Source organism: Acanthochromis polyacanthus, chromosome 24 (assembly GCF_021347895.1).
Source record: "Acanthochromis polyacanthus isolate Apoly-LR-REF ecotype Palm Island chromosome 24, KAUST_Apoly_ChrSc, whole genome shotgun sequence".
In the NCBI taxonomy this organism is placed as follows: Eukaryota; Metazoa; Chordata; class Actinopteri; family Pomacentridae; genus Acanthochromis; species Acanthochromis polyacanthus.
The window spans coordinates 4,647,875-4,667,101 of NC_067136.1; the positions used below are offsets into that span (position 1 = coordinate 4,647,875).

The 19,227-nt window shown below is 41.2% G+C and overlaps 1 long non-coding RNA gene across 1 annotated transcript; it reads right to left on the reverse strand.

The window, feature by feature from the left end:
- Positions 1–14,015: 14,015 nt before the first annotated feature.
- Positions 14,016–14,864, reverse strand: LOC127532548 (uncharacterized). The gene is made up of 2 exons (XR_007939979.1): positions 14,564–14,864; positions 14,016–14,449 (listed from the first exon to the last, which is right to left on the reverse strand). It is a non-coding gene; the product is annotated as an uncharacterized LOC127532548 (long non-coding RNA).
- Positions 14,865–19,227: the final 4,363 nt, after the last annotated feature.

Consider the following 19,227-nt stretch of genomic DNA (forward strand, 5'->3'; position numbering starts at 1 on the left):
CCGCCTTATGACGTGGCAGCTTCTGATTGGACGGGACCCGCTAAGTCCCGCCTTAGCCCCGCCCCCTTGTGACGTGGCAGCTTCTGATTGGGACATGGAACCACATGGAACCCACAGTCAAAATGGTCCTATGTTTGCAGTCAGCATTTCGTCAATGGTATGTTGTGTTTCATGAAATTATTACCCCTTAATTGATTTTCTGAAATTATTAATTAATAAGTTTAACCCGTTGCGCTTCAGTTGCGCTTCAGTGTCCCACCCGCGGTACACTTTGAGATCTGCTTAAGCAATTTGCTAAATGTCTGAAACTGCAAACGCGATTATACAAACATTATACGCCGATGGAAAGCTTAGATTCTCATGAATCCGCCGGTATAAACCACTTTCAGATGTGATTACCACAGCGGGTAATATAACCACATTTGTCCGACAAACAACGAATATCCATCCATCCGTTCTCTATACACGGCTTCAACGTACACAGCGCAACTCACATTTCCGGGTTCATTATTACACACAGATGAAAATATTCCACAAAAAAACGGCCATAATCCAACCTTTTACATCCAGACGACACAAGCCAGTAAACTATTTTGTCCAAAACATGTCCTGAAGTCGGTATAAAATCCACGAATCGGTCGTTTTCGAGGAAATGCACCTCGCGATGCGCGTCCAATATTCCCTGTATTTCTCGTCATATTTTTATTTACAAATAGAATATTAGCGATTTTTTTGTACTGAAAATGGCTGGAATTGACTGCAGCTTATGATGTCTATAATTATCTGAAATGTTGAGGGCTAGCTACTTAGCTTAGGCTAGTGCTAGCTGTGCTTCCCACAAAAAGTCAGGGATCTTTCTACTCACACTGCTATTTTTAAACACTCCTAAACTCAATACTGAACAAACAAGTCTCCCTTCTCTCCTCCCTTTCGTTCTGCTAACTACTATGCTGCAATCAGCAGCATTGTCCTCATTATTGTTAGCACCTCATACCCTTGGGCCTAGGGGGGTAGAGCTCATTTACAGATATCTGACTCTTAGTTTTGATAATGCACATCTAACTAATATACATACACTACTTCCACTTGAAATTAAAAGGTGTAATGGCTCACCCTGTTAGCTTAACATAGAGTGCCTATATAATGAGAGTGGCGACATGACGGGTCCAAAAAATTTTGGTCACGTGATCTATAGGAGGCATTTTGTTTCCAATTCATGAACGCCGGTTATGCCTGTTAACGTTGTTTACAACGCAGAGAGTAATTCTAGGTCTTTTTTGGCTTCATAAATACCTGAAAAATGACGGGCTGTTGTGCCTTTGGGTGCACAAATCGATCGTAGAAGGGATTCCACATGTTTAGATTTCCCAGGAGTAGTGAAAGAATGAAACTGTGGGAAAATAAAGTCCGGAGAGTGGGATGGAAACCGACTTCATCATGGTTTTTGTGCCAGGTTAGTCCCATGTATGTACTTTAATGTTATGATGTATGGGTGAATGACAGATAGAAAAGTTTGATGTGATTTTTGGCAGCTGTGGTTATTTTGACTTTGACCATTTTCATGCATGGAGATGCATGAAATACGGGCCGCTGAAGTTTAACGGGGTAACCCGTTAAACTTCAGCGGCCCATCTGAGCTTCGACAACAGCCTCCCTGTTCATTCACATGATTTCCAATTCAACAAACAGCTGACAGTTTTCTGTTTCCTATTTTCTGTTTTCCGTCCAACCTGCAGTCACTTATCAGCCTCATATGACCCGAACAGGCTCCGTGTTGTTCACCTGTTTCTGGGCTGTTAGCCGCCATTAGCATGAGGATGCTGTTAGCCATATGCTTACAGCTGCAGCAGCGTACAGGCTGACGGGAAAACGTATTTTACTAAATTGACCGAAGCTGCAAGCTCGATGATAGAAACATTATACACCCATGGAAAGCTTAGATTCTCATGAATCCGCCGGTATAAACCACTTTCAGATGTGATTACCACAGCGGGTAATATAAACACATTTGTCCAACAAACAGCAAATAACGTAAACAGCATAACTCACCTTTGAAGGCTCAAAACTAGTCACAGATGAAAATATTCCACTAAAAACGGCCATAATCCAACCTTGGACATCCAGACAAAACAAGCCAGTAAATTATTTTGTCCAAAACATGTCTTGAAATCGGTAAACAATCCATAGTTTTCGTGAATGTGCACCTCGCGCTGCGCGTCCCATATTGACTGAATGGAAACAAAATGGCTTCAAATCCCCAGTTGTCGCCACTCTCATTATATAGGCACTCTAGCTTAACATTAGCTTAGCATAGCGGAGCTGGTGTAGCCGTATCTTACAAGGCATTTATCATTCTGACATTGACCTGTATGCACAAAAACGTATAAATATAAGCATACCTCAAAGAAAACGTATGAGTCCAGGCTTTTATAAGTCTTCATCTTCTCCACTGTGTGGATGCCTGGGCTGTTGATAAGGTACTCATAAATGGAGTGTCATTGAAGATCTGGACACGTAGTAGGGTCGTTTTCCCATGATCCCAGTGCAATTTGGTACGGACATGACTGCAAACCAACCAGTTCTATTTTTTCTTTATACCGTAGCTTGGCTTTTGGCTCAAGATTTCCGAAATAATCACCAGACATTTTTCTCCTGGTCAAAACCGCGTGGTTTCGGCGGTCAAATCGCGGTTGCTAAGGACTTTGTGTCCCCCTCTTTTAATGGCGGCGTGCGTTGCTAAGGAAGGTGTGGTCACGTGTCCCAGATTCTGATGTCATTGCGAAAAGGTCTATAGTATACATCCGGGTATTTCTCGCGTACTCAGTCTTTTCATACTATCCAATGTGAACGCACTACATACTTATTTTGACGTCACACTTACTATGAGTAGTACGTTAGTATGCCATTTCGGACACAGCCATTAAAAGAAAGTATAGCGCAATGGCTCCTTCCCAATTCTTATGGTTCGGAATTCACCAACCACCACTGGTGTGATCGATTAAATCACAGACTGTCCAGGTGTTCCACTTCAGAGACTTTATTGACAAAAGTCCAACTGGGTGTACAGAATGCCGTATGTGTGGTCTGAAATTGAAAATATAACACAATATAAGAATATATATCTATGTACTAACTACCATTTAACAGCGATTTGTTAATACAAAATGTCACATTGGCCTTGTAGGGTGCTTTACCGCTATATTACAAAATGACCACTAGATGGTGCCATGAGACCATATAATACGTCCCTTCACAGAATTCCCTTAAGGGGAAGTAACACAAAAGCAGGACTTTCCATGCAGGAAATACCAATAACTATATGTAACTAGCAGAGGTTAGCACTCTACAGCACATATGCAACACACATATATATCTCTGCAGCAACAATAGCCATAGCATATAAACGTCTCCTACAAGAGCATACGTGGTAATAAGCATTAACTCCTACTATAATAACAGCAGGTGCTAAACGCACATGCGACCGTAACACTGCATTCCGTAGCGGCACTTAACGACGCTCAAGTAACATGATGCCGCAGATTAAACATGAAATGCACAAACATAATTCAGTGGACATCCTTCACACTATGTATATCTTACTTAAACAAACTTACATTCTTTCAATTGACGCACACAACAGCATGTATACAGAGCGACGAGAAGCTAATGAGTTGAACACCGTCTTCTCAACTGCACCAGGGCTGGAGCATACCAACTTAGATGGGGTGGAATGTATCACTCCAAATGGAGGGGTGCAACAGTCATGAATTGTTCGCCTTTGTTGCAGCCATAGATATTCACCTTATTTCGCCCCGCCCACTTTTAATTCTTCGTTGTTCTGCATTTTGTCTTCTCACTTCCGGTCAGCCCTTTCTGGGTAGCCGGCTCCACAGAGTTACAGCATCAAAATGTCAACAGACGTGACATCCAGGGGCTCTAAGATGTTTTTAAAAGCAGACGTGAACCCGAGCCAGGCCAGCAGTACGAGTCACTTGGTGGGTGCTAGTTAGCAGTAGCAGCGCGGTGCAGACAACGGGATGCTGCTGCATCGCTGGATTAGGACAGTGCAGTCATGCAGCCTCACTATTATAGAAGGTAAAAGTCCTACACCTTACTCTTCTTTTTGTCATGACTTGTTTTGCCATCATTGTTATCATTATTATAATTACTGAAGAAAAGTTTTCTCTATTAAAAAAACGGTGGCGCTTGAGACAGTAATATTTGTTGCTTTGTGCATGTAATACGTGCTTAAAGTTGTGGTTCTAACATCAAAATATTTAAACTATGAACTATTTATTTCCTACATTGTGTTTGGACTGCATTTAAGGCTCTATTACAGAGTTTTATGGATACAGCAGAAGTAGAAGTGGTAGTTTTCTTGCTGTTGTGGTGCACGACAACTGAGTGACTAAAGAGGAAACGCTGAATATGATTCATTGTATTACATTCATTCATATTATATGGGGTGAAGTCTGTAAAGCAGCTCATTCTGTCACATTTAGCTTCAAACCATGAAAAACAAGTGGTGGGATTTTTTTCTGTGACCTTTTACAACATTTACTGCAATATTTCTCATCTTACAAATATCTTAAATAGTTTAATGTAAGTATTAAATGTCAGACATAAATGCTAAATATAAATGCTAAATATAAATGTTAATGTCATATTTAACATTTATATTTATCATTTAAAAAATCACAGCCCTTGTTTTTCATGGTTTGAAGCTAAATGTGACAGAATGAGCTGCTTTACAGACGACACCCCATAATATTAAAGAATGCAATAGTTTTCATAGAACACAGCTGTTAAAGTTCAAATTGTCCTCTTTTATATCACAAATATAAACTAATCAATAATCATTTCTGATGACAGGTTGAAGATGCTGTGTCCAGTGGGCTAACTCATCCTGCACGGATGAACAACGGCTCTGGAATGTGGGGACTCAGAGGAACCTCGGCTCAAAGCGACTGATAGGACAATGATAGGACATCTGCATACCTGTCTGTCTGTCTGCCAAACCCACCTCTGCTTCAATCCAGCCAGCATCCTGCAGAAACTCTTTTCCTCCTACAAAAATGCACTTTCTCCTTTATCTCAATCTTTCACTTTATAAATAAATTCCATTACTTTTATAAACCAAATTCTGTGTTGATGTCTACACTTAAGGCCACACTCAGTCATTACAGCAGTAAATGTTTTTAAAAATAAGTATTTGTAACATAAACACATTGATAACATTTGTTAATAACAAACAATTTACAAAGAGGTCAGAAATTTTTAGGTTTATTACAATTCTATTGTAAAGATGTCAGATGTCAGGGCTTCAGATGGAGTGATGATCTTGCTGCATAGCTGTGTTCAGAGACAGACAGATCCTCCCACTGAGGTTCCACATCACAACGTCTTTGACGCTGACTGTCATATCTAAGTTACAAAAAACACAATGAAAATGTTTTTTATTAGGAATTAAACTTCAACCAGAACATCCACGGGTCATGTGAGTGTTGCTAAGGTCCACATAATGACAAGTAGTGCAGACTAGCAAGAATTAAAAATACTGAGACTGACCAACGCTGCAAACTTTAAGTCTTACAAGTATCCAGAAATAATGTAAGCTACATTAAGACTGATCACAGTGTTCAAAACCACCATCTTAATAACATTTAAAATGTCATTTTAGAAATTGTTTCAGTTAATTGTTCATAACTGATCATTAAATGTAATCACAGCATGGATCATGGGAACTTTACGTCAGGCAAAACAATATTTACTCCCCCCTATCTGACAACCTCTTCAAAGCCCGCCGTGGCTTCTTTACTGGAGCATCATAGCCGAGCCATTTCTCGGGGTAAGGGTGCTCCTCTGTCGGCTCTCTGTCCACAAAATGAAACGAACATACATAAGGGCGCTTCAGTGGGCACTTAAGGTTTAGCGCTTTCAGCCACAGCCGCATGTGCTCCTCATCTTTGGGTGGACGATGTAGATTATAAGGTGCCCCACAACACTCCCATCTCTCCACATGATGTTCAAAACAGGTTTGTTTCAAGAACTCTCTCCTCTTGGCCCAGTTATTACACAATAGTAGACATCTTGATGCAATAAAATCGCTAGCTGGTTAGCTTACACCGCTCGTTCCTTTTGTTGACAACTGCACCTCCAGTCTGAAGTGGAAATCACAGGACAAAATGCTGTAATGTGGCGCCGCCCTGGCGAAGCTGCAAAATAAGGTGAATACATAGAAAGGCTAGATGGCTGATGGGACTTTCACCGGTCGGCCATCTTACCTAGGGGGACTGTTCCGGAGCGCTCTATAGTAGTGGATGGAAGGTGAGCGACCTACACAAACAAAAATACACTTAACTTGCTGAATTCTTGATGGATTTACAAACGGTTTGGTTTATTAAAAACCTTAATAACGTGGCTATGATTCAGGCTGCGCAGACCTGTTGAAATTGCAGTTTTTTCTTTTTGAAAATCGCTGCATAGTTGTGTGTTTGTTACAGTAGATCATTCAGATGAATGCATCTCAGATGTGTCCTAAGTCACTTGCCGTACTTACCAGTGCTCTACTTACCTTATCCCAGTGGATCAGTGTAATGCTGCTGCCCTGAGTTCAAATAAAGCTTCTGTTGACTGCAAAACAACCTCATATACTCATTTCAACATGGTGTCAGAAGATCTTCGGACCTGCCTGTTGTGAGTTTTTTTTTTTTTCATTTTCCAGCAAGTTTTTTGTCGAGCGTTGGACATCGACTGAAAGCGGTTGCTAGCGAGCCATGGCAGAGGGATTTCGCCGACCGGACCCGCTCGTTTTTGAAGGAGACATCGCTGAGAGTTGGCACGTGTTTAAGAGGGATTATGATATCTTCATCAAAGCTGCTCACGCCGACAAGCCTCCCAAGACAAAGGCATATATCCTCCTCAATCTCGCAGGAGCAGAAGCCATCGAGCGGGAGCGTTCATTTGTCTACGCGGCAGAAGTTAGGGCGCCAGGAGACAATGGAGCCGTTCTGGTCCCAGCCGAGTCCAGAGAAGACCCTGAGTGCCTGAAACGGAAATTTCGGGAGATGTGCAACCCACAACATAATAAAACGATGGAAAGACATGAATTCCACACCCGAAATCAGAAACAAGGTGAGACAATTGAAGCATTTATCAGTGAAAATTAAAGCTAAGAATTGCCACTTTGGAGAGTTGACAGATGAGCTTATCTGTGACAGAATCGTCTGTGGCATAAACAAAGACAGCATTCGCAAAGCCTTGCTACGTGACAGTGATCTTACTCTGACAAAAGCTATATCTATATGAAGTGACCGAGGAGAACACGAGGGCATTAACAAAGCAGTCAGCGACTGTAGATGCACTACAGCCCAACTCCGCTAGAGGGCAGCAAAGACCACGGTATAACCATTCAGGAAAGCATGATGCCAGGACCATCACAAACTGCAGTAATTGTGGGGGCGACCACATAGCGCAGAGGGACAAATGTCCAGTATATGGTCAACAATGCCACAAATGCAAAAAAATGAATCACTACAAGAAGTGCTGCAAGTCCAAACAAGCATATCAGAACATGGAAAAGAGAAGCTTCACAAAAAAGCACTATGCTAGGAAACCAGTTCATCAGCTGGATATAGAACAGTCTGAACATGTCAACGATGAGACTTTCTATGTTGATGGAGTATCTGATGTGGACACAGTTACCCAGATGGATGAACAGGATGAAGGATATGTCACGCTGCACATAAATGACAAGCCAGTTGAAATGAAGGTAGACACAGGAGCAAAGTGCAACGTTATTGCTAAAGAAACCTACCAGCAGATGTCAGGCGCGACCATCTCACCACCTGGCAAGACCACAAACTAGTGGCATACGGAGGCAACAAAATAGAAACTGCAGGTTCTGTCACACTGCCTTGCTATCTAAATGGAGAGCAACACACACTACCTTTCTTCCTGGTTGACCGTGATGTCACACCACTATTGGGATTTCGTGCATGTATGCGTCTTGGACTGGTTACTTTGAGTCCTCATGTTCATCAGATCAGCACAGAGACCAAATTGGACTTCGTAGAACATATCAAAGAACATTACAGGGATGTGTTCAGTGATGAACTAGGAGAACTGCCAACCACCTACTCGATGACATTGGATCCAGCTGTTCAGCCAGTTGTTCGCCCAGCACACCGCATCCCCTTAGCAATGCAGGATCGTGTAAAAGCTGAACTGGACAACATGACTAATAAAGGAGTCATAACTCCTGTTTCAGAGCCAACAGACTGGGTTTCATCCATGGTTGCAACACACAAAAAAGATAAAGAAGAAATAAGACTGTGCATCAACCCCAAAGATCTAAACACAGCTTTAAAGAGACCCCACTACCCGATGCGTAGTGTGGAGGAAGCTGCCACTCAAATGTCTGGTTCATCCCTGTTTTCAGTGCTTGATGCCAAGAACTCCTTCTGGCAAATAAAGCTCGACCACAAGTCATCACTACTCACCGCCATTTGGCATAAATTCAGCCAGTGAAGTCTTCCAGCGTTCAATGGAGCAACTATTTGCTGGATACCCATGCTGCATCATCGTGGATGACATCATTGTGGGAGGTCGTGATGCTGCAGAACATGATGCCAATCTGAAAAAAGTGCTCGACCGCTCACGAGAGATCAAGCTCAGACTCAATCTGCAAAAGTGCAAGTTCCGCCTCGATCAAGTCTGCTCTGTGGGTCATGTGTTCTCAAAAGAAGGATTAAAGGCTGACCCCACAAAGACTGAAGCCATCACAAACATGCCTGTTCCACACGACTCTCTTGCTGTGCAACGATTCCTGGGCATGGTAAATTACCTCGGGAAGTTCATTCCTAACCTGAGCAACATTGCAGCACCACTCAGGCAGCTCACTCATAAAGACACTGCATGGTGCTGGCTTCCACAACACCAACAAGCATTTGACAATCTCAAGTCATCCCTGTCCAGCTCACCAGTCCTGTCATATTTCAACGTAAAGAAACCAGTGACATGCGATGCTTCTCGCTATGGACTGGGTGCAGCTTGTCTGCAAGATGGAAAGCCTGTCGCATATGCATCTCAAACACTGTCAGACAGAGACTCGCTATGCACAAATTGAAAAAGAACTGCTCGCTGTCGTTTTCACATGCACCAAGTTCAGAGACTACATCTATGGCAAACACACTCTCATTGAGACAGACCACTAACCCCTGGTCACCATACTAAAAAAGCCAATCCACACAGCCCCAGCCCGCCTGCATGAGTAAAGATATCACCAAAGAGCTACTATCCTGCGCTGTATGCAACAGTCCACGCTCACACCATCAGAAGGAACCACTCCAACTACATCCAGTTCCTACTCTCCCATGGTCCACAGTTGCCACTGACATCTTCGAATGGCATGATCAGCAGTATTCAGTGCTAGTGGACTCATACTCAGGCTGGTTTGAAATAGATCTCCTCCGTGACAGTTCATCAGCCACTGTCATCAAAAAGCTGAAAAGACATTTCTCTGTTCACGGAGTACCTCACACCCTGACCTCAGATAATGCCCGACAATATACAAGCCAGCAATTCCAAGAGTTTGCTCGACAGTGGGACTTTGCTCACACCACCAGCAGTCCCGAATACCCACAGTCAAATGGACTAGCTGAGCGTGCAGTCTGCAGCGCCAAACAGCTGATGGAAAAATCACACCGAGACGGAGCAGACGTTTTCCTTAATCTGCTAAACATCAGGAACATTCCACGTGATAAGACATTAGGTTCACCAGCAGAACGTCTCATGTCTCGACAAACGCGCTCAACATTCCCCATTGACAGCAGCCTTCTGGTACCCGCCCCACTGAGTGCAAGTCAGGTGCCTGCCCAGCTTCAAAGAAGAAGATTCATCCAAAAACAGTATTATGATGCTACAAGCCGCCCACTGCAGCCACTCACAGAAGGACAAGTTGTCAGGTTGCAGACCACCAAAGGACATGAACGGCTTGGCACGGTGACACAGGTGTGTAAGGAACCGCGCTCCTACATGGTTGAGTCCAACGGAGGCGTCTACAGGAGGAACCGCCGCCACATCCTTCCTGTTGCAGAGAGCCTGCCACCACCACACGTTGACCCAGGTGGCTCTGGTTCTCAGCCAGCAGTGCCTGATTCATCGGACACTCTACCGCCCACACCGCATCATCTTTTGCCTCAGCCCTCACTGAAGACCACCTACCAGCAGACCAGGGAGCGTCAAGACCACTCATCTGCCCATATGTCACGCAGAGGTTCCCCTTATGTGACACGGTCTGGCCGAATTTCCAGGCCGAATCCTAAGTACAATGACTAGGTACGTGCTAAAAAAAAGGGAAAATGTGTAAATGAATGTTGTTACATTTCATGCCAAGTTGTGTGTATTGCTGTTGCAATAATACCAGAAGTTTTAGAAGATGACGCTGCCAGGTGTATTTTATTTTTTATTATTATAAACTGCTAAATTTATGCAGAAATATCTTTGGTTACTCTTTGACATTACACTGCCGATAAGTTTGTTCTGGTTGAGAAATAGAAAACTAAAAGGAGAGGATGTAGATCGTTCAGATGAAAGCGTCTCAGATGTGCTGTCAGATGTGTCCTGAATACTTACCAGTGCACATGCTCTACTGACCTTATCCCAGTGGATCACAGTGTAATGCTGCTGCCCTGAGTTCCAATAAAGCTTCTGTTGACTGCAAAACAACCACATATACTCATTTTAACAGTTACAGCCATTTGCAAGACTGCAATCTGGGAGTTTCAGTTATTATATGGGCCATTCTACCGAATTTGTCCAAACTGTGGTCCCACACTAATAAAACTATGTAACAAAACAATCAAGAATTCAGACTTTACATATTTACTAAGATTCTGTGATGATCTATTTAACACACAAGACAGCAAATAGATAGTAATAAGCTAAATATATACAAAATCATCATTTATAGTGTACTTTCTATTGGGAAGTGGTTGTCCCAACCCCTGAGCCCTAAATTTCAACCTATGAAAATAATACTTAAAACAATTTTGTATTTTTTTCAATGATGTTTTTTAAAATATCTTGTTGATTTCTTTTAAACAGCATTGAAATGATTTGGATGTATTGTGGGTTTAATTTTTTAATTTAAAAAGATCATTAAAAAATGCTGTCCCACGCTTTCATGTCACGCCCGAAACACAGATAGTTTTACCACATAGGTTGAGCTGGTTTTAGCCACAGCCCTGCTTTTTTGATCAGGCAGAGACTCAGCATCCCTCTACCTCATGGCATCATGGTGAGCAGTTACCTCTCACCATTTTGGAGTAAATGTGCTCCAAAATCTGAAAATCTGTCTGGAACATTTTTAATTGTCACTACCAAACACATATTCTCTGCAATTAAGTAAACCTGTGGAGGTTTAATGCAACATATTATGTTTTTATGTGTGTACACCTGTTCAAACGGCCATTTGTTGGCCATGTGCTTAGTAGCATTTTTTAGCTATTAGCTAAAATTAGCTAAAATTATCACAACCGAAACAGATGGCAGAGTTTCGGTTGTGACAACATGTAATGGTCCACTTACTTAAGTCAGTGTTTGATTGTTATTACCTCTTAAAACATGTAGATAATGCTGAATCATGTTTTAAATTATGCAGCATCAGGAGAAAGCAACAGGGAGAAATGAACAAAATATTCACCAAAATATTTGAAAAAATAGATTTTTAGCCCAAGAGTGTTCACTACGTTAGTCTTAGGAAGTTGTTTGTTTTAAGTTAATTAAAGTTCTTGCATCACACTTTCCGGTGTGTGTATTTAAAAAAAAAAAAGATGTTTTAAGTAATGTTACAGTAGATGCGTTGAGATGTTTAACTAGGCTAATGCTGGCCTTCAAAATAAATCTCTTTGATAATAAATTACTTCATTTCATTGATTATAAACATTTGTGTTCATAATATTCCCAATGTAAGACATGCTTGAAGTTAATATTAAGCTAAAAGGTGGAGGGAATATGACACAACCTTGCAAACAAAAAAATGGTGGTCACTACCAAAGTGGGTGTTTTGTAAAAAATAAAACATATTGAGTAATCAACTAACATTTTATGATGACTATTCGTTAAATGTATGTTCAGTTTCATAACTCATTAACTCTGAGATCTATATAATCAGTGGAATTTGTTTTACAAGAAAAGATTGGATTTTGATTTTGATAAGTCTTAGAAATTGAACTTTGAAAAATGTTTAAAATATCATTTTTATTGATTTTGTTGTAAAACCCTTCAAGAAAAAAATTTAAAAATATTCTTTAGAGGGGGCATGGAAATACAATATGAACAGATGAATATAATACCTTTTATTGCAGTGTGTTGCTGTGTTTCGGTTGTGACACATTTTGGGAGTGGAAAAAACATTTCAAGAACAGGCAGAAATTAAAATATGAATATTGACTGCACTATGCAAGATATATGTACCTTAGACATGGTACAACATATATATGGACAAAGCTTTTGAAAAAAAAAAACACTTTAAAAATGTTTTTTCCAACCCTGCACTTTGGACAAATTCGGTAGAATGGCCCATATAGGTTTCCATGAGACCAACAATAATTTTGTGACAACATATTTTGTCTAAATGACACTTTGTGTGGATGCAGTTGGGCATTAGCTAGCAAAGAAACAAGAGGTTGTGAATGAGACATGTGAGCCACTTGAACTATTACAAAGTAACCTGGACTTAATTCTATACAGGTGGGAAAGACATAATTACTCCTTCGTTTTAACATGATTCCCAAGCTGTTTGATTAGTGAAATATATCCTAGATTTAGATTCATTGTGATACAGTAACTGGCTGGCTTTGTGTTTGCAAAAATACCCCCCCACAGTGCAAGATGCCACACTTTAGTGCAGCATATGGATGCTCAAATGAATGTTCCTTCAAAATAAGAGCCTGTGGAATCACCTTTCACTGTAGAGAAATGACTTGAGGGACATATTTAGGATAATTGTTACTGACTTAGTGGATTTGTACTTTTATAATACAAGTTATTTTGACCCTGATGTTTTAGAAATGTTTCTACCATTAGTTTACATGATAATCATTGAATATTTCTTTTAACATGTTACTGTTATTTAGGTTTTCATAATGACATTCAAGCATGAATTACCCCAACAATGTCATCATTTAGCTCAGTATTTTGTCCTTACATTAACATTAAAGGTAAGAAGGGTGTAAAATGTTGTCAATAATTCATACATCTGGGTATCTTCTCATGTTTTTAAGGTTTCCCCAAAACGCAGAGAAGAGGAGGTAATGGGAAGTTTCTCTAAGAAGGGACGGTTTTGACTGTTTATTTGGAGTGAATGTTGAATTGTTTTGTAATTGTGCACACCTGTTAATAAAAGAAACCTTGATGTCATGTTACTGAATGTGTTTATTTAAAATGTATAATGAAATATATGTAGGGGAGAACAGGTAAGATGAACCAACCATCCCCTTGATCTTTAAAACTATGAAACCCTAAAATAAGAACACAAATATCATTTCCAACTGGCTGTGGAATTCTTTGACTTTTGTGGTATAATTATTTTTATGCTAAAGCAAATGGACTGCAGGTCTAAACTTACACATTATGCATGTTAGTGATATTCAGTGTATAGAACTATGTGAATCATTTAGCAAAAGATCATTCTGAATCATTAAATTAGTCAGGTTTTATCAAAACGATGGCCATGGGGCAAGAAGAACCAAAAGCCTGAACCAATATGAATCACAATTCATTTAATGTACATTATTTGTTCAGTTTAAGTTTAAAATATCATGTGGGTCAACTTACCCCTTTATATTTAATATATGTATGAATTAGAAATATAAAATATCAAAGTATTAAATGTTTAACATAAACACTGAGGATTTAATTTCACTGTGTGTGTGTGTGCAGCTATGGCAGGTAATGCTCTTGTCACGATCGGTGGTTGGAAACCGGTGCAAGAACTCAGGTCTACAGATGGAGAGAGTTTAGGGATTTTATTGTGAGGGAAGGGAGTGGTTTGTGGAGGTTGGGTTGTCTGGGGCGCAGGGCTTGGGTCGTGGTGGTGATGGGATGAAGATTTCTTTATGGCTGGGGTTTGGGGTTGGTCTTCGGCTGTGGTCTTCTCTTGGCTGTGATTCTTGGCTTGGGCTTGGCTGTGGTTTTCTCTTGGCGGAGACTCTGGGTTCTTGGTTTTAGCTGTGGATCTCTTTTGGCTGAGGTTCTAGGCTTGGACTTGGCTGTTGAATTCTCTTGGCTGAGGTTCTAGGTTTGGTCTTGGCTGTAGAATTCACTTAGCTGTGGTTCTGGGCTTTGGTCTCGGCTGTGGTCTCCTCCTGGTGGTGAATCTCGGCTGGGTTCTGGCTGTGGATGGCTGAGGGGTGATCTAGGAATCCGTTGTGCTGAGCAGAATGAACTGTAGTAGAAGACAAAGGTAGAAGAGGATTACTGTTCAGAGAATTCAAATCTGACCTCAGAGTTCTAGGCAAAAATAGCGAAACTTGACTTGGTCGGCTGGAGAGTCACTAACTTGGTAGTCATATAACAATCCGGCATCGAATGAGTGTCTGAACCGGCTTTTTATTGTCAGAGATGTGTAATGATGAATCGGAGACAGCTGCTCAGCCAGAGCTGCACCCTTGATGAGGAGAGTGGCCTCAGCTGAAGCTGAAGCCACTCTGACCTACTTAGGAGAGAGAGAGAGAGAGAGAGAGAGAGAGAGAGATGGACCAAAGCACAGCATAGACAACAGGAACATGGCACCAAACAAAGCCTGGCACATAATAAAATAAGGCAGCAGACAAAAACCTGACCAGGCAGGACGAGAGTCATGACAGCTCTACTGTCTACTTTTTTAATTTAATATGAAAGTCCATGGTTATAATTATCCGTAAATATGAAATAACATAACGACATCTCTGGCGTTTATAACAAATCAAACCGTTTAAAAATGGGTTGAAAATGGAGCAAGCTCTGGTTAATTCAATAGTACATGCTCCATAGGCATGAATGTTATCAGTGATCCAGCAGCCCCTAGGAAAGATGGCCGCCGCGTAGCGACGTCAGCCCTCATTGGCTCACAGCGTCTGGAAGCTATCTAGCCCATAGATATACATATGTGGTAAGACTACGAGGGTTGATGTATTCAGTCTAGTTATCAAATTGCCAACAACGCCACCTGGGGGAATTTCACCCCCAGGAATCCGATCAGAGGGAACACCACTCCAGTACAGGCTGATGTACGCTGATGACACGGCTTTCTTTGTGCACGGCTCTGATGCAAATTCTGCCGCATCTAAGCTTTTAGTGACAAAAGCACTTGAATGGCTTAAAAAGTCATGCCTTACGTTGAACACAGATAAGACCGTTACAATGTATTTCTCCAACAAGCAAAATCTAAATGCCCCCCTAATATCTATGTTGGTAGTCATATGATGCAAAACGTAGAGGAAGTAAAATACTTAGGTGTTATATTGGATCCTACGTTTAATTTTAAAAAGCACGTCAAAAAGATCTGTCAGCTTCTAAAATTTAACATTGAGAACTTCCAGCACATTAGGAGCTCTTTGTCACTGGAAGCTGCAAAAACTTATTTCAATGCTGTAATTATATCCCATATGTTGTATTGTATGTCATCATGGTCTCAAGCTAAATTGACAGTTCTAAACCCTCTTAGGGCACTACATAATCAGGCCTTGAAAATCCTAGATAAAAAGCCCCGGCGGTACCACCATTGCAACATATTGGAAAAATATAAAATTTTAAGCTTTGACAACCTGATCAGGTACTCTGATATCCGCCTGGTACATAAAATCTTACATGACGCGGCTCCACCCCCTCTAAAGACCTTTGTACAGCTACGCTCTCAACTAACCAGTAGAGTGCTTAGGTCGGCGTTCAGGGGTGACTGCCACATTCCCAAAAGAAAGTCTGCCTTCTCTCAGTCAGCCTTTTCTTACAAAGCCATCAAGGAATGGAATGGGCTGCCTGATAATTTTAAGAACACGGCAGATTTCCACAGCTTTTCTCGGGCTGTTAAAAACTGGCTGTTTGATCATCAGTCCTGCTCGCATTAATAATACCAGACGGGTATTTGGCCATCAGATGATACCCTCGTGGGTACCATCTGATGGCTGCCAGACTATCAGTGTAAAAATAGTACAGTGTGTATTTACAGTACCAATCTGGTATAGAACTATCAGATGCTACCCTTGTCGGTACCATCTGATAGCTTCCACCTTTAGGATCTACGAAGCTATTGTTTCGCATACAACTCTGCACTTTAACTTTGTACTTTTGCACTCTGTTTTTGTCATTTAAATGCACTTTAAATATATTGTAACTGGTTTGAACACAGTCTTCCTCGTTATACTTTTGCATTTTGATTATTGTTCTATAAACCAACAACGTTCCATACATATTTGTAAATATTTTAAGATTGATTTTAATTTGCTTTGTTAATGTAATGTGTTTTAAATGCATTGTTTTAAATAAGGAATGTTTGTTTTTATGGACCAAGGACTACAGATGGAAATTAGCATGAAGCTAAATCTGGTGCAGCCATCTTTTTAATGTAACTGCACGCTGTCCTTTTTCAAATAAACTTGAAAGAAAGAAAGAAAGAAATACAGGGAAAGGTCTCACAGGTACATATGACACGAGAGACAGACGTGACTCAAATATACACAAAGTAGAATTTATTAACAATGTATTACTAACTAGGTTATGTATGCTAGCAGCTGTTGGAAATCAGCCTATCCTACAATTAAACAAACCAACAGAATATGTGTAAGGCTGTTTCCGCCCAGTTCTTTTGATGGAGTAGTCAGGAGACTTCTTCTTAAAATCAAAAGTATTTATTACAGCAAAATTGAATGTGAATACAGAGCTCTGGGCCTGAATCCTCTGTCCCTAACCAACAATAAGTGTTCAGTCAGTTCGGATGGAATCAGACTGCTAACTGTACCTGGCCCAGTCTTCTTATACTCTAACAGTGTGTATATCTATCTATCTAGGCTGGCCGCCCCTTCTGATGCTGTGTTGTTCCGCTGTCCTCTGTCACAGCTGATGTTTTGTCATTACGCTCACGTAGGAATGACTTCTCCGCTGCAAAGCAAGATTAGAGACTGCACACACAACAAGCTCATGTTCTTTACTGATTACAGCTTACGTCAAAAACTATCTGTACCTTTATTATCAAAAACTGTCTGTACTTTGATTATCAATCACTTTATGTCTTGATCATCCTTGGTTTCAATCACGAGTAATAAGTAAAATAAAGCTGGACTTATCTTCTTTGTTTCATTACAGTCACACCGTGGTAATGATGATCTTCACCTTCCTATTCCTCAGAACCAATACAACTCTGTAATATGCACACTTAGCAAATTATAAAACACACCATTTCCCACAATTCCCCCTTTTGGCCAAAGCTAACCTTAGGCCAACACAAAATATTTTACACGATAGAGGATACAGGTACTAGCTCCTCTCCTTCTTGAAGTGGTTTTTTTTTTGGCCATGAGTGCTCTGAATTCATCGCCCAACATTACCTCGGACACCGTTCTGCTCATCGTCTTACTCATGAGTGTTCTGAAAATTGGAATGATGCAACAAGTGAATATGAAGAGTAACAGCATTATTATGAGAATAGGTGTGTACACACCCATTGGTGTGTGTTTTATAATTTACTAAGTGTGCATATTAAAGAGTTGTATTGGTTCTGAGGAATAGGAAGGTGAAGATCATCATTACCATGGTGTGACTGTAATGAAACAAAGAAGATAAGTCCAGCTTTATTTTACTTATTACTCATGTGATTGAAACCAAGGATGATCAAGACATAAAGTGATTGATAATCAAAGTACAGACAGTTTTTGATAATAAAGGTACAGATAGTTTTTGACGTAAGCTGTAATCAGTAAAGAACATGAGCTTGTTGTGTGTGCAGTTTCTAATCTTGCTTTGCAGCGGTGAAGTCATTCCTACGTGAGGGATAACAACAAAACATCTGCTGTGACAGAGGACAGCGGAACAACGCAGCATCGGAAGGGGCGGCCAGCCTAGATAGATAGCTATACACACTGTTAGAGTATAAGAAGACTGGGTCAGGAACAGTTAGCAGTCTGATTCCATCCGAACTGACTGAACACTTGTTGTTGGTTAGGGACAGAGGATTCAGGCCCAGAGCTCTGTATTCACATTCAACTTTGCTGTAATAAATACTTTTGATTTTAAGAAGAAGTCTCCTGACTACTCCATCAAAAGAACTGGGCGGAAATAGCCTTACACATATTCTGTTGGTTTGTTTAATTGTAGGATAGGCTGATTTCCAACACAGCCCACACTGTTAGAACTCGGTGTGTTCATGTTGCTCCTCACACAGGGAGCTGTTTGATGATGAATCCAGGTTCTAACCATCTGTGTTCCTACAGGGACGTGGAGGTCAGCAGAGAACCAGACTTCACTGCTTTCAGTTCTGTGATAAAGCCTTCGTCAGACCAACAGATCTGAGGAAACATGAGAGGATTCACACCGGAGAGAGACCGTTCAGCTGCGACCTCTGTGGGAAAGCTTTTACTGCGTGGTGCTATCTGAGGAACCATTGGCGTGTTCACAGTGGGGAGAGACCACACAGCTGTGACGTCTGCGGAGCTGGGTTTATGTCATCGACTCACCTGAAGAACCACCACCGAATCCACACCGGGGAGAAACCGTACAGCTGTGGTCACTGTGGTAAAATGTTTACTGAAGCAAACCATATGAGAAACCACCAGTGGACTCACACCAGAGAGAAACCATACAGCTGTGATCACTGTGAGAAAACGTTTGCCACCTTAAGTCCATTTAAGGATCATCTGAGAATCCACAGTGGAGAGAAACCCTACAGCTGTGAGCAGTGTGGGAAGGCTTTCACTACCTCCACTCATCTTAAAAAACATAAACTTACCCATACAGGAGAAAAACCACACAGCTGTGACCAGTGTGGGAAAAGCTTTGCTCTGAAATGCACCCTGAAAGTTCACCAGCGAATCCACTCAGGGGAGAAACCATTCAGCTGTGAACAGTGTGGGAAAACATTCAGTCAGAGGAGTGACTTAACAAAACACGAACAAACCCACAGTGGAGAGAAACCGTACATCTGTGAGGAGTGTGGGAAAGGTTTCACTCACGCCGGTTCTCTGAGGAGCCATC